Source organism: Schistocerca cancellata, chromosome 4 (assembly GCF_023864275.1).
Source record: "Schistocerca cancellata isolate TAMUIC-IGC-003103 chromosome 4, iqSchCanc2.1, whole genome shotgun sequence".
NCBI lineage: Eukaryota > Metazoa > Arthropoda > Insecta > Orthoptera > Acrididae > Schistocerca > Schistocerca cancellata.
The window spans coordinates 638742387-638769737 of NC_064629.1; the positions used below are offsets into that span (position 1 = coordinate 638742387).

The 27351-nt window shown below is 44.6% G+C and overlaps 1 protein-coding gene across 1 annotated transcript in view; it reads left to right on the plus strand.

Moving 5' to 3' along the window:
* Window positions 1–6804: 6804 nt before the first annotated feature.
* The window catches only part of LOC126183235 (MAM and LDL-receptor class A domain-containing protein 1-like), a 433083-nt gene continuing 412536 nt past the window's right edge, over window positions 6805–27351 (plus strand). Inside the window, exon 1 of the mRNA XM_049925025.1 lies at window positions 6805–6827. The gene's annotated coding sequence lies outside the window, so the exon portion shown is untranslated. The remainder of the gene's footprint in view (window positions 6828–27351) is intronic.

Below are 27351 nucleotides of genomic sequence, written 5' to 3' on the forward strand. Positions count from 1 at the left end.
ATATCTGGAAGAGTTCTTCTGCTGTGTAGAATTCATTTGGATCTTTACATGAAACTGAGTTGTTTGTGGCTGTCGGAATCCGAAAGAAATGCACCCACAATAGTAATGGAAACCTCATTGGAGTGTATTTAACACTTTCTTATTTGCTTCTAGTGGGACTGAAAATCAAGCCGAAATAATACATACTGAGAAAAAAGAAGTATATGTATATATATGGAGTTATAAAATTAGATATTTAAATTTTGATGGAGGCCATTTGAAGACAACGACTCAGCAGACAGTAAAAGAAATAAAGAAAAAAGTAAAAAGACTTGGAATGCTTTTGCTGAGCTGAATGTTTACAAAACTAAGCCTCCAGTGTGTCGCTGAAGGAAATTATGCACTCAGTGTGTATCGCCATTTCGAGTTAGGGATCTGAGACATGGCATTTCAATGCGAAAACCATTGAAAAACCAAGGCCCACTCAGAGATTATATCTCAGATAAAATGGTGGGAAAATACCCGAAGAATCCTCTTCCTTCCCGTAACTTTCCAATTCCCCTCCCGCTTCATTCTAGTTTGAACATCTGTGTGTAGGTTTCCAATGAAGCGGTGTAAGTTCAAAGCCCAACAGTAGCATATTTTTGCGAATTTCTAACTGTACACTTTTCACCGTTTTCACACTTTGCAACTTCCCTTTCAGGTTGTGTATTCTCCCTTTAGTAGCCTGATGGGGCAAGGAACAGCTTCTGGAGTCATCAGAGTGACTACACTTCGAATCAGCTGACTTGTGGAGCAATGTTTTGTGTTTTCCATTACAGATCTTACAAGGAGAAGCCTTGTACTTAGTAGCAAAGTGATCAGCGCCGTTGCAGTAAAACACAGATCATTTTTCGTGACAAATTCCCGTCGACCGTCGATACCTGTTGCCTGAAATCCCTTGCATTTGGTGACAGAGTGATATTGGTTAAAATCGGAGTAAGCCAGACTTACCTTCCTCACATATTTAATTTGACTTACAGTACTGGAACTGACTTGCAAGTCTTCTGAAGCGCTGTCCCTGATCTGAAACAACTCGAAAGCCTGACATATTGTTTACAAAAAATCTATCAGTTGATTCAGTGTGGTGAACGTTGATCGAGACATTTTTACCTCCCACTCATGGCGATCTGTGGGTCGCAAACCAGCCAGAATTGCTTGCGAAAGAATGATTTCGTGTAGTGCGACATCAGGTTTAAAAGCCTCTAAGGCTTTCAAATGGCTACACACAAGGTTAATTAATTGTGTATCATCGGTTGCCGTGCCATTGCCGATTGTGGGTAAGGCCAACAAAGCCTCTGCATGTCTGGCTGTAATTTTTTTGGACTGTCGTATCTCGTCATAATAAGTCCCCAAACAATGGATGGATTTTATGCCGTGATAGGTGTACGTCTCAATACGAACTTTGCTTCACCTCCCAAAGCAGTGAGGTAATGATACTTCTGCACATTAATTGAATTATTAGTTATGATTAGACTGAGAACGGCATCTCTATAGTACGACCACTTAAGGTAGTCCTCTTCAAATTTTATAGATTAATAGCAGGTAGTTCCCAAGTACTGACATTGTCTGTCGGATTCGATTCTATAGGCTGTGGTAGTTTAGCGTGCCTCTACCTTAAATCCTAGATTGTGGATTCAGTGTAGTCCCAGAAATCCTCGAATACCTTCCTGTCCTTAACTATGATCAGTGGATTCGTCTTCAACTTCCAGCCGTCCTTGAGACGACTCAAAATCAGTCTGAATTCGCGTCGGTCTGTTCAATTTTGATTCCAGCATTTCAATGCTAATACAGTCTGCAGTCTGCAAAAAACTCGCCAAGTGTGCGAGAGTGGCCTTTGTAGCCCATCCCTGTTTGACTAACAGTGTTCTGTCAGAAGAATCCGTTTCGGGAATAGGCAGATAGTAACAAGAAGCCAACAGCAACGACTCTGTACTATTGTACACATATGTAATTCTTTTCATCTGATTTTACGTTAAACTTGTGTAATTGATATTCTGATTTCATTTCTTTTTGTTTCATGCCATTATGTTAAGAAAACTGTAAATAGTTTTCAATGTGAATATTAATGTTTATGTCATATGCCAAGTAATATTGTAATAGAATTTGAAATGTAACAAATGTTGAAACTGTTATAAGATGTTTAAAATTGTAACTGTGCGTCTGGTCCATACGTAGGCAATGTGTTAAGATATGTAGAATGCAAAACCTCGGGTGAATACCTGGTCTGTCAGGGAGCAGTAAAAGGCGAGCGCGGGAAAATGCGCGCGGGCACTGTACGGCACAACGGGCACAGTAGTAGTTGGAGTTTGGCACTGGTTTGAGCAACACCTTCTGGAGCGAGGAGGCTCTTCTGGAAGACATAGCTTCACTGAGCCTCGGGTATGCTGTTCCAACGACCACACAGCATGGCAAAATTCCGTAGGCACTAAATGGAAAAGTATTGCGACGCTAAGAAGAATTAAAGTGCCGATACGTCAAGAGCTATAGCTGTGGTGGTAAGTATGCTCTGTGCCTCGCCATCTTGCCACCCGCCAACAGCCGCATCGATACTAGCAGGTTGAAACTTTTAGTACTGTATTCGTGGGGATCAGAGAGTGAATTGTGTTTGTTTGGTGCAATAATAACCTAAATTTTACCAGAAATTTCCCGTCATTTAATTATCCTCACAAGTAACCTAGACAGGGTCCTTTCCAAACGTTGTACAATCCGAGTGTCCCGAAATGAAAATTAAAAATTGTGTTAATAATAATTATTTGCAGAACTAGCTATATTAGAATGGTGTTTAAAGAAATGTTTTGTTAATGAACCAGTAAATGAATAGCGAAGGTCTAACGAAGTCGAAAGATAACTTTAGCAATGATATAGTGATGAAGTTTATTATTTCGAGACCGATTTAAAGGCATTTAAATGAGCAGTAAATAAGACGAAAAGAGTAGTAACTTATATACTGGAAATCTTGAATGAATAATAAATTCAGTAATCATTTTTTTTAAATACAGCGATCATAACAGTTTCAGGGTTCCCCCTTCATTCATTTGAATTCTGAAGTGTTCTAAATTGGTTTGACCAGCAAAAGTTAAAGTCAATATAAAAGTCAAAATTTATCAGTGTTTTATCTTTATCAAAACTGACATTTTGTGTGTGGCATGAAAGTACAATTTCTAGGGTAACCTATGCCCGGCCCGATCTTAATCAGGTTAATAGACAGTATGAAGTTTTGTAGTAAACATTATAATGTAGTGTTATGTATTCATGATTTTCCATATCAGTACAGAACGTGGAACTATCAGTTCAATAGATTTTTCTGGTTCTAAAATTCTACTATATTATGCAGTGTTACAACTTGTTTTGCATGAATATGTACCAATTTGTACAGGGAAGAAACTCAGTTAATGTCTAATTAGGCTGGAAACCGTATTATTGTCACATTGGTAGCATCTTCTGGTTTGCTTTTGATCCATCCTGACGTGTGATTGCATTTCGAAATTACTTGACGGATCATTGTTATTACAGAGTGGACGTAAGTCTGATTTGCCACAATTCAGGTACACGCGGTCGATATCTATGCGAAAATTCTTTCTCATGAGGTGAATCCCGCTCACTTACCACAGCACAGGCTTTAACGAGTACTGTGTCAGGGATTACAAGTTGCACTTACCATGTTGCAGTCGGCGAACGAGGACAGCAGTGACACCTCAGACGATGGCAGCTGGAGCGTTTGGGGCTGCAGTCTCCGATGGTGTGGCGTCGTCAGTGTCTGAACTCCGCGTGGTTTGCTTTTGACGAGACACGTTAAACATTTGCGGAAAATGTCTCTGAACACAGATGTTACTGAAGTCCATAACAGGCCTTAGAACACTCAGCAGCGCTTATTGACGAAACTGAGAATGTGTGGAACTCTCAAGTGGTTAGCTTCTCGCTGTTTTTCAAACGTTCGCAAATGCCAGAACAAAAACAAACACGCGCGCGAAAGTAACTGTTCCGCGTGCCCTCTGAATCCAGCCTTGAGGACAAAAAATGTACGCTCTTCACTTGGAGGCCTCTGGTCATGCGCTGGTACATTAAAGTTTGGAGTTTTTAGTATTAGACGACTCACTGCCCTCAAATTGCTTCCACTGCACAATGATGAGACCGAACACAACCTGTACGTGAAAATACTTTATTCCCTATTAACTTACAAGTGCACAACGTGGTATCCATTAATACGTTAAAAGGTGCCTGCGAGCTGTGGCCTTTGACTGGCCGACACAAACGTCTGCTCACTGCTGTGTCTCCAGGCTTCCTGAGGCATCCGCTCTCAACGGATGCTCGGCAATACTGTCTGAACAAAGGACCTGGAATGTCCAAATCCGCACACACAAAGTTACGATATTTCGCCCAGTAGATAGCACTTGCAATAGCAAGTGATTTATGAAACTCAACAGCCGGTGTAACAGGCAGCCTGGTTGTGGTTTTTAGACGGTTTCCTCAGAGTCGATTGGGTGAATACCATGCTGGTACTCACATCCCGCCTCAGTTACACGATTCGCAAACATTTAGAAAACGTTCTTTCACGTGGATAACACTAGATGCAGACAGTTGGCGTACACAATTTCCGTCCGGGGTAAAGGCGTGTCGACAGGAAAGGCATCCGGCTACCCTCTAACGTTAACAAAGTCAAATTCTAAAATAATTTTGCCGAGCCCTTATACACTATAGGCCATTAAAATTGCTACACCTCGAAGGTGACGTGCTACATACGCGAAATTTAACCGACAGGAAGAAGATGCTGTGATATGCAAATGATTAGCTTTTCAGAGCATTCACACAAGGTTGGCGCCGGTGGCGACACCTACAACGTGCTGACATGAGGAAAGTTTCCAACCGATTTCTCATACACAAACAGCAGTTAACCGGCGTTGCCTGGTGAAACGTTGTTATGATGCCTCGTGTAAGGAGGAGAAATGCGTACCATCACGTTTCCGACTTGATAAAGGTCAGGTTGTGGCCTATCGCGATTGTGGTTTATCGTATCACGACACTGCTGCTCGCGTTGGTCGAGATCCAATGACTGTTAGCAGAATACGGAATCGGAAGGGTTCAGGAGGGTAATACGGAACTCCGTGCTGGATCCCAACGGCCTCGTATCACTAGCAGTCGAGATGACAAGCATCTTATCCTCATGGCTGTAACGGATCGTGCACCCACGTCTCGATCCCTGAGTCAACAGATGGGGACGTTTGCAAGACAACAACCATCTGCACGAACAGTTCGACGACGTTTGCAGCAGCATGGACTATCAGCTCGGAGACCATGGCTGCGGTTACCCTTGACGCTCCATCACAGACAGGAGCGCCTGTGATGGTGTACTCAACAATGAACCTAGGTGCACAAATGGCAAAATGTCATTTTTTCAGATTAATCCAGGTTTGTTTACAGCATCATGATGGTCGCATCCGTGTTTGGCGACATCGCGGTGAACGCACATTGGAAGCTTGTATTCGTCATCGCCATACATCACCCGGCGTGATGGTATGGGGTGCCATTGGTTACACGTCTCCGTCACCTCTTGTTCGCATTGACGGCACTTTGAACAGTGGACGTTACATTTCAGATGTGCTATGTCCCGTGGCTCTACCCTTCATTCAATCTCTGCGAAACCCTACATTTCAGCAGGATAATGTACGACCGCATGTTGCAGGTCCTGTACGGGCCTTTCTAGATACAGAAAATGTTCGACTACTGTCCTGGCCAGCACATTCTCCAGATCTCTCACCAACTGAAAACGTCTGGTCAATGGTGGCCGAACAACTGGCTCGTCACAATACGCCAGTCACTACTCTTGATGAACTGTGGTATCGTGTTGAAGCAGCATGGGCAACTGTACCTGTACACGCCATCCAATCTCTGTGACTCAATGCCCAGGCGTATCAAGGCCGTTATTACGGCCAGAGGTGGTTGTTCTGGGTACTGATTTCTCAGGATCTATGCACCCAAATGTCAGTTCTAGTATAATATATTTGTCCAATGAATACCCGTTTACCATCTGCGTTTCTTCTTGGTGTAGCAATTTTAATGGCCAGCAGTGTAGATACGGGATAGTAAAAATGAAAAATAAGAATATTAGGTAGCAACTGTGAGACAATAGTTTGTGGACAGCAATATTTCTAAAATGGACTAACCCGCCGAGAGCCACGAAGTGAACTCAATAAAACCGTTTTGGGATGAGTTAAAAGTCTGATTCCTCCCCAGACCCCAGAGTGCGACATCACTACCTTCTCTAGTTTCGGCTCTTAACGACCAGTGGGCTGCCATTCGTCCACAGACATTCCGATACCTAATTTAAAGTGTTCCCCAAAGAGAGTTCTAGACGTCATAAAGGCGAAGTGTGGACACATCCCACATTAACATCCACTAATAAGTGTCCACATACTATTGCTGAGACAGTGTACATAGTGATTTTGTGTTCAAAGTGGTGCTGTGTTGAGTGGCGTAAAACTCATTTCGAGCAATTCAGTTAAAATATGACATACTCAAATCTGTGTAACGCATGCCGCTAATGCTAAACTTCCTTCATGCGGCGCTCTGTGTTTGAAACTCCACGTGATAGGCGTCCTATCATATGGTGAGCCATCGTATTTCCCGCGCGAGATTGGTAGCGACAGGCAGCTTCCGTCGCAGCATCCGCGTGCATAACGGACTGGTCAGCTGGCAGCGCGCCGGAAGCAGGGCGTAGGTGCTTCCGGCATTTTGTGGCGGTCCCCAGTTCCCGGGCGCACTGACCGCCGCCAGTGCCGACGCAGCTGCCGCCGCCGCTCCTGCTCGAGGTACGTGCAGCCGACACCTTGCTATGTTTCGATACTGAATCCAGATTTTGCCTTGCTTAGATTTTAGGCTGGCTGAAGTACCTGTCGGAAATACTCGTACAACTAATTCGAAGGCAATTTTCGCGAAAACCACTTAGGATTTGCTGCTGTATATGACCCCACTAACGGATGCTCCTGTGATGGCAAACGATCCTTATGCTACAATAGAGTGGAAGAAATTTTCAGTATCAGTACTTGGCAGTGGGAAGAGAAGTGGTACCGAATAGGATTATGCGCCAGTGATCTGGATTGACCCAAAACCTCTTTGCAGTGTCATTTAGAGCGAGGGGCCACACTGGGACGAGTAGGCAAGGTATAAAAGGACAGTACATCGGCATCGGCGGAGTTGTCATTTGTGCTCTGATAATTCATGTGAAAAGGTCTCCGGCGTGATTACGGCCGCACAAACGGAATTAACAGACTTTGAACGTGGAATGGAAGTCGGAGACGCATGGGACATTACATTTCGGAAATAGTTAGGGAATTCAATATTCCGAGACCAACAGCGTCAATAGCATGCCGAGAATATCACATTTCAGGCTTTGCCTCTCACCACGGAGAACGCAGTGGTCCACGGCCTCCACTTAACGACCAAGAGCGACGGTCTTTGCATAGGGTTGTCAGTGGCAACAGACAAACAACAATGCGTGACGTAACTGCAGAAATCAATGTGGGCCATACGACGAACGTATCCGTTAGGACAGTGAGTCAAAATTTGGCGTTAATGCGCTATGGCAGCAGAGGACCGATGCGAGGGCCTTTGGTAACAGCACGACATCGCCTGCAGCGGCTCTTCTGGGCTCATGATCATATCAGTTGCACCATAGACTACTGGAAAACCGTGCTCTTGTCAGACGAGTCCCGATTTCAGTTGGTAAGAGCCGATGGTAGCGTTCCAATGTGGCACAGACGCCACTAAGCCATGGACCCAAGTTGTCAACAAGGCACAGTCCAAGATAGTGGTGTTCCCATGATGGTGTGGACTGTTTACATAGAACGGATTGAGTTCTATAGTCCAGCTGAACTGATCATTGACTGGAAATGGTTATGTCTGGCTTCTTTTTTCGAAACAACGATGGAATTTTTATGGACGCCAACGCGCCATGTCGATGGGGCGCAACTGTTCGCGATAGGTTTGAAGATCATTTTGGACAATCTAGCGAATGATTTGTCCACCCAAAACGCCAGACATGAATCCCATCGAGCATTTATGGGACATAATCGAGAGGTCAGTTCGTGCAAAAACTCCTGCACTGGCAACGCTTTCTCAGTTATAGACGGCTATAGATGCTTAGTATTTTTACAGGAGACTTCCCAACGACCTGTTAAGTCAATGTCAAATTGAGGTGCTGTACTACGCTGGGGTAAAGGAAGCCCGACACGACACTACGATTCGTTGTAGTCTTCAATCCAAACAGTGGTTTGGTGCAACTCTCGACCCTAGTCTCTATCCTGTGCATGTCTCTTCATCTCTGCGTAGCTGACATGACTTTCATTCACCTGATCCTGCTCACTGCAGTGTAGCTCGTGTCTCCTCCACAATTGTTACCCCCAGAACTTCCATCTGTTACCAAATCATTTTCGCTGGTGCCGCTGAATGTGTCACATCAATCTGTCGCTTCTTTTAGTCAGTTTTTTGCAATCAATTTCTTTTTTCTCCCATTCAATTCAGTACATCGCCATTAGTGATCCGATATAACCAACTAGTCTGCAGAATTTGTTGTTGCACCACATTTGAAAACCTTGTATTTTGCTCTTGTATGTACAATTTATAGCGTACTTTTCACTTCCATATAAGGCTACACTCCACACAAATACCTTCAGAAAATATCTCTTCTTTGCAAACGCTTTTCTTGCTATTTTCAGTCGAGTTATGTCTTCTTTACGAGTTTCATCATCAGTTTCATCTCAGCATCACCACATTTAATTAACTTTGATGTTAGTTAATGATCTTTTCTAGATACTGTCTATCTCGTTCAGCAACTCTTCCAAGCTCTTTACAGCGTTTTTGTACACTCCTGGAAATGGAAAAAAGAACACATTGACACCGGTGTGTCAGACCCACCATACTTGCTCCGGACACTGCGAGAGGGCTGTACAAGCAATGATCACACGCACGGCACAGCGGACACACCAGGAACCGCGGTGTCGGCCGTCGAATGGCGCTAGCTGCGCAGCATTTGTGCACCGCCGCCGTCAGTGTCAGCCAGTTTGCCGTGGCATACGGAGCTCCATCGCAGTCTTTAACACTGGTAGCATGCCGCGACAGCGTGGACGTGAACCGTATGTGCAGTTGACGGACTTTGAGCGAGGGCGTATAGTGGGCATGCGGGAGGCCGGGTGGACGTACCGCCGAATTGCTCAACACGTGGGGCGTGAGGTCTCCACAGTACATCGATGTTGTCGCCAGTGGTCGGCGGAAGGTGCACGTGCCCGTCGACCTGGGACCGGACCGCAGCGACGCACGGATGCACGCCAAGACCGTAGGATCCTACGCAGTGCCGTAGGGGACCGCACCGCCACTTCCCAGCAAATTAGGGACACTGTTGCTCCTGGGGTATCGGCGAGGACCATTCGCAACCGTCTCCATGAAGCTGGGCTACGGTCCCGCACACCGTTAGGCCGTCTTCCGCTCACGCCCCAACATCGTGCAGCCCGCCTCCAGTGGTGTCGCGACAGGCGTGAATGGAGGGACGAATGGAGACGTGTCGTCTTCAGCGATGAGAGTCGCTTCTGCCTTGGTGCCAATGATGGTCGTATGCGTGTTTGGCGCCGTGCAGGTGAGCGCCACAATCAGGACTGCATACGACCGAGGCACACAGGGCCAACACCCGGCCTCATGGTGTGGGGAGCGATCTCCTACACTGGCCGTACACCACTGGTGATCGTCGAGGGGACACTGAATAGTGCACGGTACATCCAAACCGTCATCGAACCCATCGTTCTACCATTCCTAGACCGGCAAGGGAACTTGCTGTTCCAACAGTACAATGCACGTCCGCATGTATCCCGTGCCACCCAACGTGCTCTAGAAGGTGTAAGTCAACTACCCTGGCCAGCAAGATCTCCGGATCTGTCCCCCATTGAGCATGTTTGGGACTGGATGAAGCGTCGTCTCACGCGGTCTGCACGTCCAGCACGAACGCTGGTCCAACTGAGGCGCCAGGTGGAAATGGCATGGCAAGCCGTTCCACAGGACTACATCCAGCATCTCTACGATCGTCTCCATGGGAGAATAGCAGCCTGCATTGCTGTGAAAGGTGGATATACACTGTACTAGTGCCGACATTGTGCATGCTCTGTTGCCTGTGTCTATGTGCCTGTGGTTCTGTCAGTGTGATCATGTGATGTATCTGACCCCAGGAATGTGTCAATAAAGTTTCCCCTTCCTGGGACAATGAATTCACGGTGTTCTTATTTCAATTTCCAGGAGTGTATATTCCTCTTTAGTCAATTTAATTATATCTCGTATGTTAGCCAAGTACTTCTACTGGGCGCTGTCTTTTCTCTGTTTATATTGTATTCACTGCTTTATCTATAGAAGCCACCTAATCGTCTTTCTATTGTATTCCTTTCCCTTCCTCAGTCATTATTTCCCTAATCTTCCGTTGAAACTCTCAAAAAATTATAGTTCTTTCAATTTAACCGTGTCTCATCTTGCTAAATTTCTACCTTTATGCAGTTTATTCAGTTTTAATCTGTATGCTCAGAACGCACATCTGCTCCTGGAAATGTATTGCAATTTAAAATCTAGTTTCTGAATCTCTATCTAACCATTACAGATTATGTCTGGAGTCTGCCCTGCCTCCAAGAATCTTCCATGCACATAATCTTCATTCATGATCCTTAGGCCAAATTCGTGGTGCAACTTCCTATCACATGGCTTCCCCTTTCGTTCCAGCCCTCTTGCTCATGTTCGCCTATTATTTCTACTTCTTTTTCTGTTGAATACCAGTCCTCCACCGAAATTAGATTTTATTCCCCTTATTTCTTTTACCTCATTACACAATTTTTAATCACTTCATCATATGCAGAGCTAGTAGGCATATATCCTTGTGTTAGAGTAGTGAGTCTTGGCTTTGTGTATGTACTAGATGATAATTCGTTCACTATATAATTCATCTGCATCGCTACTATTTTGTTCATTAGTTGTTCTGCTCTTGCGTCATCTGACCAGCAGTCTTGTTCTTCCTGTTACCGCACGTCTCTGGCAAAAGCAGTAGATGAGTTTTGCTATTAGGGGAGCAAAAAACTGACAATGGCCAAAGTAGTGAGGATATAAAATGCACGCTATCAGTAGCAAGAAAACCGTTCATGAGAAATAATGGAAATCCAATAGCGACAACTATTTATTTGCAACTTATACAAAATAGATGCATGTTTCAAAGTTTTACTTACCTTCAGAGTAATCACCAGCATTGCGTATAACCAGCTGCCAGCGATGTGGTTGTCGTTGGATATCCTTAGCAGCGCCAGTTGTGTTAATAGTTCAACTTCAGCTGTCTATTGCCCGACGCATCTGAGTGACAATTCTGAAGCGAATGTCATGAAGTGCTTCCCTCATCTTACGAATCAAATTGGAGTCACAAGAGTTTAATTCCGGGAAGTGTAGTGGATGGTACAGTACTTCGCAGCCACATCGATCGAATAAGAATCAGTCACCTTGTGCCATATGCACCCGAGCACTGCGTTGCAAAATTGTGGGCTGATCCTGCAGAAAGCGTCGCCGTTTCTTTTCCTAAGCTGGTAGCAGGATGTGACCCAAAAATGAACAGCTTAGACAAGGAAGTGGTGACACTTTCTGTAGGACCAGCCCGTCATTTTGCAGGACAGTTTGGTGGGTAGGGAAGTGTTGTACCACCCGTCACACTCTCCGGACTTAAGCCTGTGTGGCGTCAACAAGTCACGGCATTTTGCTTCAGAACTGTTACAGAGGTTCATCGCACAACGGACCGCTGCAGTCGAGTTATCAACACAACCGCCGCTAGTAACGGTATCCCTCCACATTCACATCGCTGGCTACGGGTTATGCACAATTCTGGTGATTTCTTTGAAGGACAATAAAACTTTGAAACAAGTAATATTTTGTAGAAGCTGTAAATAAATAGTTGCCTCTATTAAAGTTCCAACACTTTTAATTTTAACACGGAATGTCGTGTGTTAAGAAGACTTTTCTGAAAGTACTTCTCTGAAGTGTACCCTTATATGGAAGTAAAAGTACACGAAAAATTGTAGATATTAGAGGAGAAAAAAGAGAATAGTAGCTTTTGAAGTATGCTGCTACAGAAACATGCTGAGGATTAGTTGCATAGACCGGATAATTGACGAAGAGGTACTGGATCGAATCGGAGAGAAACAGAGATTCGACTGCAGTAAGCAGGGCCAAGTGGATGAAAGCTGTAATAGCTATGCAAAGATAAAGAGACTTGCACAGGATAGGCTAGCGTAGAGTGCTGCATGAAATCAGGTTTCGGACTTAAGGCCACAATAAGAAACAACAATCCTGTACTGAGATGGGACTCTCGTCTTTCCTCAGCAAATGTGTTAAGTGTGAATGTGTGTGCGAGTGTAAATGGCGACATACAGCCTATCGCTCTAACGGAGGAAAGTCAACAGAAATCTACTCCCTCGCTCTACGTGACACTGCAGAAGCGTTGGGGGTTTATCCAGATCAATGTCGCACAACCAGGTGGTCAAGAACTGTGTGATACCACTTCTCCTACAACTTTCTAAGTACTAATAATGAAAATTTCTTCCGCATTACGTTTTTTACAGGGTAGCGTTACATAAGGATTGACTGTCATTACCTTTTTTACCCCTTTACTGAGGATAAAATGCTCCTCAGTGCTCCCCACTCGGAGATGGGTTTTCTTTTTCTAGGAGGACGCTATCACACAGCGGAATTTTATGTTATCGCAAAATACAACGGTGCTTGTAGCTGGTTGGCTGCCGTTCCAAGGCCACAGCCCCATAACGACGTACTTCCTACCTGTGACTATTTGGAATTTTCTGCTGAAGTCTAAGTCCCCTTACCACACTTTGGTCTCTTTGTCAGGTGGTTTTCTCTATACCGTGTAGTGAATGTTAGCTCTGTTTTAACTGTATTTTCACAAGCTTCGATGTATTAAGGAGAAACACATACGATAAATGCATTTAAGGCACGTTACGAACAACAGTAAGTACACGAAACACAGCCCAGCTATCCATAAAGGCGCGTTTGTTTGTGCTGTGTAGCGTGGTTATCATAAATTAAATCACAGCCTGAAACGAAGACCAGATCAGGATGATTATGTATTCTCTGTGTGGTGATACTGCACGAAGGTTTGTATCGTGAATCACATTTTGAGATGGTATCAACATACTATCATCATAAGCACTGCAACGACACTACTTCATAAAGACAAACACAAATATGTAAATTATTTACAGATTTGGCATTAATTCGTAGACAATGTCTTTCTTTGCATGTGGTCTACGGCTTTCGACATCTAAGATTCTTCCAATGGGCAAGTGGCACAACTATACTGCTGGCCATTAAAATTGCAACTACATGAAGGCGATATGCAACTAACGTCTGATGGGTATGACTGTACTACGTGCTTGGATATGTAAGTGACAAGAACTTCAGTGGAACCATATAAGGTACACAGGAGAAACTTCACCTATATTCTGTATATAGGGAAGGATTGCACTGCTGTCTTCTCATTCCGTAATTTCATTTAAATGTTGGGTTTTTGCGAGAGGATTGCGTTACTTCTCGTTTAAGAAGCACGTGTCGGAATTCTACAGTGGAATGATTGTCGCCTATGGTTTTTGCGATGTTTCTGCTTACGTTGATCGGGATTCCACGAGTGTAATATGAATGTGGAATTGACTAGTTGAGGAGGGTCGTATTCAGCGCCATGGAGGATCTCAACCGTCCCGATGAGTAGCGCCCGAGAGGATAGACATTCTTTCGGCTGTGAAGTATCGCACTGCCACGTCACGTATCCAGAGCCATGAAGCGGGTTTCTTTATAGTAAGACAAGTGGCCTGACGGAAGTACAGTAACATTTGGAACACCGTCAACTGCCAGCACGGCGACCATTGTTACGGCTTTCCATGACGCGGCAGGAAAGAGTGCGGCCAGCTGGACACTGGACATAGGAGTGGCATCACGTCGCTTTTCAGACGAGTCCCGGGTCCGCGTAGGGCAAGGGTGCGCGATAGTTTTGACACGCGGACCCCTTTGTGGAAGCAGAGGTTAGCGGAGGGCCGCACCTTTTAAAATGATCGAACGCATGACTTAACTTTGCATTTCAGAAAAGGTATAAGTTGTTGCATAAAAATTCTGACTGCCTTGGCGGGCGGTACAAAAACCATTCGTGGGCTGCATGTGGCCCGAGGGCGCTTTTTGCCCACACCTGGCGTAGGACATCAGTGTCTAAAGGCTCCGAGGAGAAAGAAAGTTGCCAGATTGTATTTCTAATCGTTATATGTATCCGTCACACGACGGGTTGGTGTGCGGTGGCATTGGGTATACATAAGGATTAACTCTACTTCTCACAGCACGTAACTGGGACGCCCGTTGTTAAATCTGTGACTTATTAACACCTGCGGCTGTAGCCTGTCTCCGAGATTTGCGAGACGTTATCTTTTTTTCTGAATAAGATGACGTAAGACTGCATGTTGCCCGTGCTCTCTTAATCTATCTCGATACAGTGAGTGCTCCATAGTTGGCTGTAACGTCATTGATACACCTCCAGGAATTAGTACACCTGGGTATCTGGTGCTGCTTCTTTTTCTTGTGACTTCGTCGCCTATCGGCACTGGGGTGGCATGGTTATTAATTAATTTGGAATGATTAATTGAAGAGGTGGCCAGATGCCCGTCCTGACGCTATCCTATTATTCTTGGGGTGTAGCGCGGGGAAGCCGTGCCGTTTGGAGCGCCTCGTCACGGTTCACGCGGCTCTCCCCGTCGGAGGTTCGAGTTCTCCCTCGGGCATGGGTGTTCTTGTTGTCCTTAAAGTAAGTTAGTTTAAGTTAGATTAAGTGGTGTGTAAGCTTAGCGACCGATGACCTCAGCAGTTTGGTCCCATAAGACCTTAGCACAAATTTCCAAATTTTCTTGGGGTAGAATGTGTGTATCCCAATAGTCTGACTGTAGTGTTATTCACGTGAAAGTGAGTTGTCTAAAGTATGCGAATCGCGTAACTGAGGCGGGACTTACGTAGCAGCCTGGTGTTCACCTAGTGGGATGAGGGAAACTGGCTAAAACCCGCATCCAGCCTAGGCGGCAAACCGAATCACACCGTTAATCCCTTGTGCGGATGCATCCGAGGCCGGCACGTCTTCAATATGCACGGCTATGCGAGCGGGTTGGGTATTTGGTGTGTCGATATGCAGAAACGTGTACGGTGGCAACTGAATCACAGAGATACTAATTTTATGGTTGGAGGATACTGGAGAGGATTCCAGACAGTGGTTTAAGGTATGTTCAACTGGAGGGAGAAGATGCTTTGTTAGCTTAAATCTTACGAGAGGATCCTTTTTAAATACTGTGATACGCCGAAATTGGACCCATGAATATGGACAGTGTGATGCTCTTTAGCGGCAGCCATATCAAATTGAATTGTCACCCTAAAGCATCTTTCTCAAGGACTTTTATAGCTTCAAATGTATGCCGTGTCGAACCAAGACTGGAAATGGAGTCTTGCAATCTTCGGTGACGAGTCGACATTTTGTACGACATTAAATGAGTCGCTCCGTGTATACGAACTTTGGTAGTCCGATTCAATCTATGTTAGTATCTACCTACCAGGTAACTACTCCACTGTTTGTGAAAGTTGTAACTCCAAGAAAGAGGCCTGTAACTACAATGAAATTTATTACACAGATTGGTGGCATTACGATACATAAATGATTAGAATCTCAGAAATGTACCCGCATTTTGAGACTGAGAATTGTGTACGATGTGAATCCGCCACTTGCCGCAGTCAGAGGCTTCATACGTGTGGAATGGAATCAGAGAGGGTCTGGATATGCTGCTGGGGAACATACTGCCACGTGTTTTGTATACGTGTCCACAAAACAGTGATCGCAGAAGAACCAAGTTGCCGACTGACCGTATCCCAGACTTTGTCGATGGGCTACACGTCATCCGAACGTGCAGGCTGACGAAGCAGTAGCACCCGTCGTTCTTCGAAGAAGGCTTACACATTCCTAGCCATATATCCCCAAGCATTGTCCTGCTAAAATGTGGTATGTGGAGCTGCCCGTAGGAGGGGCAGTGCCTCGAACCTCAAACTTCTATGACGCTGCAGTTGCTGCTCAGACTGCCTTCAATCTGTAGGATTCGAGATAGTATGATATAGTCAACGGCACCCTACACCATCACACTTGTGGTTTGTCCGCTGTACCGCTCAACAATGCAGTCTGCCCCATGCGTTCACTACGGTAACGTCTAAAACGAGCGCGGCCATCACTGTAGGACAAATTTAAGGGAGACTCGGCCGAATACACTGTAGTGTTCACTTGTCCATTGGAATCTGAGGCGGCCGGCCGCTGTGGCCGAGCCGTTCTAGGAGCTTCAGTCTGGAACCGCCCGACTGCTACGGTCGCAGGCTCGAATCCTGCCTCGGGCATGGATGTGTGTGATGTCCTTAGGTTAGTTAGGTTTAAGTAGTTCTAAGTTCTAGGGGACTGATGACCTCAGATGTTAAGTCCCATAGTGCTCAGAGCCATTTGAATGATTTGAACCTGAGGCGTGGGGTAGCTGACGTAATGACAAGCGTATCACTAGTCTAGCCCTCAGCAGACGGTGTCGAACCGCTGACGAAGACATGTCCATGCCCGTTGGAGTGCTGCAACGTCGAGCTCGCATTGTGAACGAAACTGGTCTGTCGGTTACAGCCATGTGGACAAGATGGCAGTCCTCTCACGTCGAGGTCGATCTTGTAGTCGCTGTGTACGGCCCTCTTCTGCCCACTAGTTCCACACTCGGATCACTTTCGTAACAGGGTGCCCCTCACGAGCCGCAATGTCACGATACGACAAACCTGTTTCCCAGTGGCCAGTCATTCTTCCCCCGACGTACTCTCTTACATGCTGATATCGCGCCTTTGATGGCAACAAGGCATATTGCCACTTGCTTGCACGTTTCCGCTTTGTTTGACGGCTCTGCATCGACTGAGCGTCGTGTAACATTGTCTTGTCCGGTCACACGAAAGAGGGAGCTATTGGGCCTAAATGTACACCATCTCTCTGCAGTATTAATCACTATGTTTCGACTCTTTTACGCATCGTCTGACTTTGGAGAGATTCAGAGCAGTCCTTCTGAGTGTTGCAGTTTTCACAAACAGTAATACATATTGCGTATCTGTTGCCATGACCAGGCAGATAAATCGTCCGCGCTGAGACAGTGGATGTATAACACTGTAGTTCACAGGTGCTCGTGTGCAGTAACTGAACGTTTGCGATACATTAACTAGATGACTACTGTTGTATTAAATAATCAGATAACCCACAAAGCTGTGCCTCTGGAAAAAGCAGCGCTCTCCTCGACTATCAAACTTGCACTGTTCTCCGTAATTGTGTGGACGGCGCCCAGTGTCCTCATCCAGACACGAAGCCCGGTACATTTTCGCTATGTTAGATACAGAATAATGGACAAGAGCAGCAGCTTATGACGTTTCGCCTGCAGGATTACTGCCGCTCCAGATATGTACAGTAAAAGCAAAGTATAAATCTTGTTTTGTAATCTCGCTTGAAAGCACACAACGTATAAACTGACTAGTGTTGTACCTGTTGGGAACAGAACTGCACAATGATTCTTCGAAAACATCACGAGACCACACGGCTGAGTTTAGAGATGCGTAGAGTGATTTACTTCATTTAAATGTTTCAGTTGCTTTAACTGTGAGTTCTTGGTGAAACTTTGTGTATTTTATTAACTAAACGAAACACTTTTTAGCCTTATTTCACAAACATTATTACTACTGTACGACCGAAGTTTCGGGTTATCAGCCCATTTTCTAAGACATAACTGATCCAAAACACATGAACCACGTAAACAAACAAGTCAATTTTTAAAAATTTACTTCAATTATTTTTCAATGGGTTATTCAGGGAACTGAAGAGAGCACACAAAGGAAGAATTCAGTACACCGACTTATTAATTCTAGAACAATAAAGGAGGGAAATGTAACATTGTTACTAAACCACTGTAAATTTTAATGTTTCATATGTTACAGAAAGGAGGTCAAAATTTATAGTTTATGCACCTTGCAACAAGGCAAGGTATGTTTGGCAACTCTGTGATCGACGAGTTACTTCCTGGTGTGCACGGAATTAAGCCTCAAAGTTCACTTGATTTTTCCTGTCATTTCCATTGAATAATCTGAGTTATTATCGCTTGAGATGTAACAAAAGATTGAAAATTTACGGTTTTCAGTCCAGGAAAGTCGTTGCACGTCGAAATCGCAACTAATCTCGTCCTTTAAAAAGCGGTATACGAGTTCTAGTAACTATTGGCCTCGTAAGAGGAGTGCACAGCACATATCTCTTCGCTAGCTGTGTGTGGACGCGGTGGCCTGTGAGAAAGCGTCTGTTATGGTTCGCGGTTCGAGTCTCGCAGCCTGCAACGTTTTTATCCCTTCTGTGAAAGAGCTACAAGCAGTCAGATCGAACATCGATAAGGAAGTCGCAAGAAAATACTTTCAGCTAATAGTGCAATGGTGAAAAACTTACAATGCTGCTCAACAGGTAACGCCTCTTTCGCTGCTGACGTGCAAATGTTGGGTTTCTAGGAATACATAACTTTATTTATGAAATGCCACATTTGCATACCTGTTGAGTATGACAGTTTGCCAATTAAACACAAACCCAAGCGAAATGTAAGTGAGTAGTATTTTACTAATTAGTGCCGATTGAGGAACGCTTGTGTACAGATACTCAGTTTTATTAAAACAGACTTCCGTCGTAAGGTTATCGTGGGTAGTTTTATTTCATTTCTTATAATACAGTGCACAATTTTCTTAAGGTTTCTTTAAGTGTTGTTAAAACAATACTAAACCTGAGAGAGAAATTAATCATCAACGATATATGCGACTTCTCTGATGTTATCTATAACAGTCTGACAATGCACATGCGGTTTATTGATTACATGCACGTAGAAAACTTGTTCTGAGTTAAAGCTGTCAAACAAGGTTCGAAGAAGAATGAAATGCCACTACCAGACGACTGCTAATGGAGAAAATGCTTTTCTGACTCTTTTGGCACGATGCGCTCTCCCCATACATAATACAAAAGCTTCGAGACGCATCTGCTGCCTGGCTGTCTATTAAACCTGAAAAGAACGAAATGTCGCAGAAGTTAGCCCTTTTTCCACATGCGGCTATTTTGGGCTTAGAAGTGAAGGGAATTATGTTCAAAGTTCCATTAAATTGATAACTTCAGCAGACAGCAGAACTGCGTTTTAAAAAGTGTAGCAGTGAATGTAACAGAATTCGCGACGTTTGCCCGCATCTCGTGGTCGTGCGGTAGCGTTCTCGCTTCCCACGCCCGGGTTCCCGGGTTCGATTCCCGGCGGGGTCAGGGATTTTCTCTGCCTCGTGATGGCTGGGTGTTGTGTGATGTCCTTAGGTTAGTTAGGTTTAAGTAGTTCTAAGTTATAGGGGACTGATGACCATAGATGTTAAGTCCCATAGTGCTCAGAGCCAATTCGCGACGTTTTATCGACGATGCGTGACGCTTACCGTTATGCTGCTAGCTGCCTTGCAGCGATTGCAGCTCCAGAAGTCAACAGCAGTTCTTCCAGAACTTGCGCAGTCCACAGTGCTGTGAGATAATGCATATGGACGGATCTAGACTTCTGTGAGACAGACAGTTACAGCTTTTCTTGTGCACTGCACGACGTTTTCAACAAACAGATAGCGCAATAGAGTAGCTCAAATGGAAAGGAACACTTCCTATTTAAATCTTGCATCCTACACTGTTGGCAGTTCTGTGTAGATGGCAGTTACGTGATTTTATTTAGGTGATTACAAAATAGAGTCGAATGTATGCACTGGGTAGCCGAGGCAGCTAGTTCATGGCGATTCGGTCAACCAAGTAAATGAATGTACTGAACATGCTGCAACCCACTACAGAGAGCCAGTGTCAGAATTCTCATCCAGTGTGGCGCATCGGTATTATAAGCCGCAGCGAAGAGTATTTGGTGGTCTGTTGGGTTGATGGTAGGTTCCTATGATGGTGGTCTGGGTTCGATTCCCACTTCTGCCGATGATTTTTAATAGGGAGAGACAGATACTATTCTCTTCTGACTACGCCAAGTGAAGAAGGTATAAATGCATTGTGGTCTGAAATTCACATTAAACATAATATTCCTTCTCTACCAAGTATACGTTAGGTTGAACCACAATAAAGTCAGGAGTGGCGAAATGTGGGAACTCTATCACCAGTAACCTTCCTTATACTAGTTATTTATTTCTAGTGACGAAACAAACGCTATGTAGGGTCACAAGACACTTATCCCATCTTTTATTTGAGCTTCTGTATGTCGATAAAATTGGTTCTGAACTTGGAATGCAACTCAGACCGCCCTTAACGCGGAATTTCATCCCATCGTGACAATACAGGTCGACTACTATCTGTTGTTTGTTCAGAACTGCAGATTCCTCAACATCTCCACAGATTGCGCGTGAACGGTTTCGAATCCTGGACCGGCACTAAAGTTTTCAGTATGTATTTTCAAGTTCTAGCATTCACCTATCTGCTGGTGGATAATAATTTTGATTTTTAATGCATTTTCATTCGTTGTCAGCACTAACGGTATCTGACGTTTTTGACTCCCAGTGAGACACAGAACTATTTGAGAGATCACTGTAAGTTCAAGGATGTTATTCCGAACTGCTGGTGGAGATAAAGTCGGTAGCTGACGTCTCTTTGTGTGTAGTCAATAACGATATGTGTGGGGTTCGATTCTCAGTCAGCACTGAACTCTTCGTCATATTATTTCTAGTTCAAACATGCTCACGTGTCGTTGCTGGTGTAACAAACCCATATTTAACGTCCGTTTTCTCCAGAATATAACAGCGATAGGTGCCGGGTTGGCGTCCTGGGAAGAAAAAAGTTACTGTTTCGTCTCGTCATTGCAGTTAAAACATCTAGCTACTGCCGAGAAAATCCGATGTGTCACAGTTGATTGTGCTTCGATAACAATCCGATTAGGTTCTGGGTTCGAATCCCTGTCCAACACAAAGCTTTACCTCACGGCATTTCAAGTAAGTTACGTCTGAAAAGCAGTATTTAACATCTCTCGTAGTTCGTGAACAGGGACAATAGATGCTGGGTAGGAATTCGCGTCCGTTAAAAATGTTTACGTTAAGTAATTTAAAGTTGATATTTGCTAACTGATACTGTCTAAAATCGAGATATATCACTCTCTGTATGCCTAGTCAGAAATGACTGTTAGTTTCCGTCAGTCACGAAATCTTAGTCTGCATGACCTGAGTTTGAATCCATATGCAGAACGAGGCGGTTCGTCGTGTCATTTGAACTTCATACGTATTCTCAACTAGCTGCTAGTGAATAACGTAAATTTTTAATTTCGTTTTGTGTTAAATAACAAGTACGATATGTTACTTTGAAGAGGAAATCTTGAATACTCCGAATTTACTACGTGCATTACCTATCTGACGTAGTAATGAGAGTGGTAACATTTCTGGTATGTCATTTATTGTAATAAATGTGAGCTTACAAGCCGTAAGGACAGTCTTACCTGTGATAAGGTGTTCCCTGATATTTGTAGTATCGTAGTATTACTTTACATCTAGAGTTATTGCGATACAGAGTAGTGTTTTCTAGTGGTGACTTGTTGGAACCATTTTCAATAGTCAAACGACTGTACCAAGGAGCGATTAGAGGACCTGCTAGACAGCTGCGTTATGTGGGTTGCTTGGGAATCAGTGGAAATGCAATTCAGGTCGTTCCGATACTTTTGAGCATGACTGTACATCTTCATTACACCTCATCGAAGTACAGTTTGCCTAAGAAACTGAATTCAATTGTTGTTGTGTACATAGTTCCGCGTAGTCAGCGCGTACACAACTTTCCCACTAGAGCGTGCCCCGCTAAGCACAACAGCGCATGCGCAGCGCTCGTCCGTCTCCGCACTACGATATGGCGCTGCCTTAGAGACGGACCAAATTCTGCTTCCACGGATCCGCATATTAATATGTAATGCAGCCAATGAGATTGCTGCTAACGTAGAACCTTTTCTCCTCGCGGATCACACTCGCACAGTGATACATGAACAAGCGAGGTATTATAACGAGTGTACAGACCTCCGATTAGTCAGTCTGCATTTGTCTGCATTAGTCTGTACCAGTCTGCATTAGTCTGTACCAGTCTATAGTCAAGTGTCAGTCTGCGCCTAATAATATTACCATATCCCTGTACATAGCCATGAAGATAAATGTATAGACACTTTTGTCAAGTATCAGAGATATGTGAGAATAAGATTAACGTACCAAGACCAAAGGAACTTCAGATTGTCAATTTTGGTCACCGTCAATCTGCTACTCTAAGGGTGCAAGTGGCATTTCTATCGTCTGACCTAACGGCAGAAGATAAACACGCCACGATAAGACCACGAGACATATTGCTGACACTCGCCTACTTAGTTAGAGTGACAAGTCAAATAATCTGAAGGTCTTACAGTATGCACACCACAATTGTACATTATCTTTTACATTTTAGCTTAAATACTTCCAATCATGTAGTCATTTTACTGTCAAATAAGACATTTAATCTGTTTTTGCTCCTCACATTCCATGATTAATATCTTTTCATAGTTGTTCACTAGCACTGTATCCTCCTTCATGATGATAGTCAGTTATAGTCTGTTGATGGACTTCTAAGCTGCAAACAGGTTACCCAAATAAAATAATAATGTACACGATCCTAAAATTTCGTCCAAGAATCGGCAGTGAACACAGTTCCATTCCTCTCGGTATCAGCTTTCATTATTTCTCCTTAATGAGTGACACGAGCAGTGGCTCAATAGGATGACGTGAAGTTCGCCTAGATATACACTGATAAGTCAGAACATTACGAACACGCGATAAGATATTGCAGTGCCTATATTTGTAAGAAGAACGATGGAATGTTCCTTCGGACAGGCTAACACACCCGTCATGAAATGCAGAAAATGTATTCGCAGTTGCGAATATGGGAAACCTCAAACTGTAGACTGGAATCACGGCAATTAAAATTTTGACTGTCGTCATTCCACTGCACAGTCGAAAGTTGCCCTTATTCCCAACTGCGAATCCATTTTCCGTATTTCATCGCGGTTGTGGTCGCCGCCGTGCGTGTTTCTTCGGACATGCTTGATTGTTCGAAGGAACACAGCATAGTACTTCTTACAGATACTGCAATACCGTATCTATCCGCCGAAACTAGGCTAGCGACTTTCGATTAAACGTCTCTCCCATAGGTAATTTCAGTAAGTGCACGAGTGCGGGTTAATGACACATGGACAAAGGCCTATGGAAGTTTGGGTCTGACTATCAAGCGTGTACGGATAGTCGAAACTGTTAAGATGACCGCTTTTGACATGCGGGAAAACCGGGTTCGAGTTCAGGGTTGGGTTGGGTTGTTTGGGGGAAGAGACCAAACTGCGAGGTCATCGGTCTCATCGGATTAGGGAAGGATGGGGGACGAATTCAGCCGTGCCCTTTCAAAGGAATCATTCAGGCAAATGCCTGGAGCGATTTAGGGAAATCACGGAAAACCTATACCAGGATGGCAGGACGCGAGATTGAACCATCGTCCTCCCGAATGCGAGTCCAGTGTGCTAACCACTGCGCCATCACGCTCGGTAGGGTTCAGATCAGGCACAAATTTTCGCTGTCGTCATTCCCTTCTACAGCTGGAGGTAGCCCACATTCATAGCTGCGAATATATATGCTACATTATGACCACAGTCTACCCCGAGACCGAATGCCGCCTTGTGGCGCTGCAGGAGCATGTAACGGTGAGAAAAGTTTATAAGCGGAGACAAATGGGAAATCAGTCTAGAGGCACTCCGTGCCGCAGATGAGGAACATCACTGACACAAGCGACTGTGACAAAGAACAGATTGTTTATGGCCCTGCGCCTGACCACGAGAATCTTGGAAACTGTAAAGCCGGTCGGCTGTTCGTAAGCTACTGTCGTGAGCATCTATGAAAAATGTTTGAATGACGGTGAAACCACGAGTATGCGACACGATGTTGGACGTCCATGCCTCACCACAGAATGTGGAGAATCTAAGTTTTCCCTCTCTCTGTTAATCAGGACAGACGAGGTTTGACAGGCCTGACGACAGAGTGCCGTGCTGATGCAGGTGCAAGTGTTTCGAAGAAAACCGTTCATGCAAATTGTCGAACATGGGACTTCACAGCGACGATCCCTACGTGTCCCCATGTTGACCCAACGAAATTATCAATTAGGATTGCACTGTGCAAAGGATCAAACGCGTACCAATCGTTTTCCATTCTCATAATCATTAAATAAGAATAACAGTTGCCTCTGCAAATCAAACTAAATTTCAATTGGACCATGTGATTTATAGTCACTTAAAAAATTTAAAAGCTCAAAAACCTAAATATTTCGTTTCAGATTCCACAGTGTTAAAAAAGTAGTTTAAATTTTCACAGGGTAAGCCTCGAAATTTGTTTATTTCACATATACTGAAGGCAGTAAATGCTGTAGCTTTCGGGTAACCAGAGCTTCTAGTAGCAGGTAACTGTATATACACCCACTCCAGAACAGAAATTTATTTCTGTTCAAGAGCTTGCTGTCTCAGGGCATAGTGACAAACATGCAGAGCAGTTTTTAGTGTTTCTTTATTTTTCTCGTTATATTCTGCGTACATTGCAAACTCAGTACCGCAAGTTTAGATCTTATACGAGAGTCACTCCAAAATAAATGCACACTATTTTTTTAAAAATCCATCTTTTATTCTACATGTTTGAAAGTTTTACAGTGTGTAGATACATCCTTTAGGAACAATATTTTCATTTCTCCACATAATTTCCATCCCTTTCAACTGCCTTACGCCATCTTGGAACCAGCACCTGTATACCCGCACGGTAAAATTCTGGACCAACCTGTTGGAGCCACTGTTTGGCAGCGTGCACAAGGGAGTCATCATCTTCAAACCTTGTTCCACGAAGAGAGTCTTTCAGTTTCCCAAAGAAATGATAGTCACATGGAGCCAGGTCAGGACTGTAAGGCGGGTGTTTCAGTGTTGTCCATCCGAGGTTTGTGATCGCTTCCATGGTTTTTTGACGGACATGTGGCCGTGCACTGACGTGCAACAGCAAAACATCCTGCTTTTGCCGATGTGATCGAACACGACTCAGTCGAGCTTGAAGTTTCTTCAGTGTCGTCACATATGCATCAGAATTTATTGTGGTTCCACTTGACATGATGTCCACAAGCAAGAGTCCGGAATAAAAAAAAACATAGCCATAACTTTTCCAGCAGAAGGTGTGGTTTTGAATTTTTTTTTCCTTTGATGAATTTGCATGATGCCACTCCATTGATTGATTCTTCGTCTCTGGTGAAAAATGATGGATCCATGTTTCATCACCTGTCACAATTCTTCCAAGAAATTGATCTCCACTATTCTCGTACCGTTCCAAAATTTCGCTGCATACCGTTTTTCTTGTTTCTTTGTGAGCCACTGTCAACATCCTGGGAACCCACCTGGCACAAACCTTTTTTAACGCCAACACTTTCAGTATTCTACAAACACTTCCTTCCCCTATCCCAACGTAGCGTGACAATTCGTACACTGTGATGCGTCTGTCAGCAGTCACCATTTCATTAATTCTCTGCACAATGTCTGGAGTGTGTGCAGTACGAGGCCTGCCGCTGCAAGGACAATCCTCAATATTGCCGTGCCCGCTTTCATCACGTAACCTGCTTGCCCACCGACTAACTATACTGCAATCGACAGCAGCATCTCCTTACACCTTTTTCAACCTTTTGTGGATGTTTCCCACTGTTTCGTTTTCACAGCACAGGAATTCTATGACAGCACGTTGCTTCTGACGAACGTCAAGTGTAGCAGCCATCTTGAAGATATGCTGTGACGGCGCCACTCATGGGAACAGGTTGAACTAAGTTTGAAAACAAGCGGGAAGGATGTATCTACACACTGTAAAACTTTCACACATGCAGAATGAAAACTGTATTTTTACAAAAATAGTGTGCATTTATCTTTTGGAGTGACCCTCGTATCTATTTGTACACGCTACGATATAGCTAGGAACTGTGCACATTGTGGGCGGACGCAAGGAGAATTGGCTGCTGTCCGTGAACAGCTGGAAGCAGCGTTGGCTACCGTCGACATGCTTCTGGCTAATGTTCAAAGTTGCGACGGCATAGGAGCGCTGGAGACGGGACCTGCGACACCTATGGTGCCTCTGGAAGCCCCAGATTACCCGGATGTTGCTGCATCTTCTGATTCGCTACTTCTGACCGGCCAGTCCTCACTCGAGAGTGGGTGGCAGACAGTGGTGGGTTCGCGTGTCACTGGACGGAAGACGAAAGAGGGATCAGGTCGCGCGGCTGGCTCCCTACGCTTTAGCAACACGTACGAAGTGCTACCCAGTGTTGATAACTGAGTCAGCACGGGATACTTCTCCTGCTGGGCAAGCGGTCGATTTTCCTGTCCTGTCCGGACAAGTGCAGAGGGTGGGTTTGCTTGTTATTGGGAGCTCCAATGTTAGGCGGGTGATTGAGCACCTAAGGGAAAGAACAGGCAAGGCGGGGAAGAATGCTAGCGTGCATTCAGTATGTTTGTTGGAGGTTCTCGTCCGTGATGTGGAAGAAGCCCTGCCGGCACCTATCGAGCGCACTAGGTGCAACCGGCTGTGTACAGTGGCACATGTCGGCACGAATGTCATCTGCCGCTTGTGTTCTGAGGGCATCCTTGGCTCCTTTGGGCAGATGGCTGGTTTGGTGAAGGCAACTAGCATCGCACGTGGGATGCAGACTAAGCTGTCTATACGTAGCAGCCGCGCGGGTTAGTTGCGCGGTTTGAGGCGCCTTGTCACGGTCCGTGCGGCTCCTCCCGTCGGAGGTTCGAGTCCTAATCTCGGGCATGGGTGTGTGTGTTGTCCATAGCATAATTTAGTTTACGTTAGGTTAAGTAGTGTGTAGGCATAGGGACCGATGACCTCAGCAGTTTGGTCCCATAAGACCTGATGTAACCTCCCCCTCACTTATCGACCTTAATGACCGTGAAAAATTAAACCGCGTGTACCTAATGGAAATTTGGGACAAGCAATCGTCACCGAAGTTAATCTGTCGGTAAAGAGGGAGGAAAGGGTTACATCTAAATGAAAGGAAAAGTGCTAATGAAACTGGTGGAAATTAATTTTGAAAAGGGGTAAAGTTAATAAAGAAAGTAAATGTGCAGCCGTTACATTAACAATCAACTAGCGGTA